Raw genomic sequence first — 1,226 nt, forward strand, 5'->3', positions numbered from 1 at the left:
AGTGAGGAGTGAAATTTTGAATGACATTAGGTCAAATGGAGGACTAGTCGAATTCTGTGCATGGGTGTGTAGCTCAGTGATAGAGCGGCTGACTGCAGATCAGCAGGTCCTCGGTTCAAATCCGGGCGTGCCCTTTGAACTTTCGCAAAATTTTCATCAAGGAATTTTCGAGAGGTAGAGTAATCACTCATGTAATCGGCGGAATAGTCACAGACATCAACATGATCGGAAGTTGAATCATCGCCCTGCTGGCCCAATGGATAAGGCGCCACCCTCCTAAGGTGGAGATTCCGAGTTCGATCCTCGGGTAGGGTAGATAAGTTTAGTGAGAATCATTAGAGGACGACTCGATTGAGCTGGCTGTAAACGACACAGTGAGGAGTGCAATTTTGAATGACAATAGGTCAAATGGAGGACTAGTCGAATTCTGTGCATGGGTGTGTAGCTCAGTGGTAGAGCGGCTGACTGCAGATCAGCAGATCCTCGGTTCAAATCCGGACGTGCCCTTTGAACTTTCGCAAAATTTTCATCAAGGAATTTTCGAGAGGTAGAGTAGTCACTCATGTAATCGGCGGAACAGTCACAGACATCAACATGATCGGAAGTTGAATCATCGGCCTGCTGGTCCAATGGATAAGGCGCAACCCTCTTAAGGTGGAGATTCCGAGTTCGATCCTCGGGTAGGATAAATAAGTTTAGTGAGAATCATTAGAGGACGACTCGATTGAGCTGGCTGTAAACGACACAGTGAGGAGTGAAATTTTGAATGACAATAGGTCAAATGGAGGACTAGTCTAATTCTGTGCATGGGTGTGTAGCTCAGCGGTAGAGCGGCTGACTGTAGATCAGCAGGTCCTCGGTTCAAATTCGGGCGTGCCCTTTGAACTTTCGCAAAATTTTCATCAAGGAATTTTCGAGAGGTAGAGTAATCACTCATGTAATCGGCGGAACAGTCACAGACATCAACATGATCGGAAGTTGAATGATCGCCCTGCTGGCCAAATGGATAAGGCGCCACCCTCCTAAGGTGGAGATTCCGAGTGCGATCCTCGGGTAGGGTAAATAAGTTTAGTGAGAATCATTAGAGGACGACTCGATTGAGCTGGCTGTAAACGACACAGTGAGGAGTAAAATTTTGAATGAAAATAGGTCAAATGGAGGACTAGTCCAATTGTGTGTATGGGTGTGTAGCTCAGTGGTAGAGCGGCTGACTGCAGATCAGCAGG

At 46.9% G+C, this 1,226-nt stretch overlaps 6 non-coding genes across 6 annotated transcripts; all 6 read left to right on the top strand.

Moving 5' to 3' along the window:
• Window positions 1-62: 62 nt before the first annotated feature.
• On the top strand, window positions 63-134 carry Pmar_PMAR000175. The gene has a single exon. It is a non-coding gene; the product is annotated as a tRNA-Cys (tRNA).
• A 108-nt stretch (window positions 135-242) lies between these two features.
• On the top strand, window positions 243-315 carry Pmar_PMAR000176. The gene has a single exon. It is a non-coding gene; the product is annotated as a tRNA-Arg (tRNA).
• Window positions 316-435: 120 nt separating this feature from the next.
• Window positions 436-507, top strand: Pmar_PMAR000177. The gene has a single exon. It is a non-coding gene; the product is annotated as a tRNA-Cys (tRNA).
• Window positions 508-615: 108 nt separating this feature from the next.
• Window positions 616-688, top strand: Pmar_PMAR000178. The gene has a single exon. It is a non-coding gene; the product is annotated as a tRNA-Lys (tRNA).
• A 120-nt stretch (window positions 689-808) lies between these two features.
• Window positions 809-880, top strand: Pmar_PMAR000179. The gene has a single exon. It is a non-coding gene; the product is annotated as a tRNA-Tyr (tRNA).
• Window positions 881-988: 108 nt separating this feature from the next.
• Pmar_PMAR000180 lies at window positions 989-1,061 on the top strand. Its single transcript has one exon. It is a non-coding gene; the product is annotated as a tRNA-Arg (tRNA).
• The last annotated feature ends 165 nt before the right edge of the window (window positions 1,062-1,226 follow it).

Source organism: Perkinsus marinus (assembly GCF_000006405.1).
Source record: "Perkinsus marinus ATCC 50983 genomic scaffold scf_1104296928826, whole genome shotgun sequence".
NCBI lineage: Eukaryota > Perkinsozoa > Perkinsida > Perkinsidae > Perkinsus > Perkinsus marinus.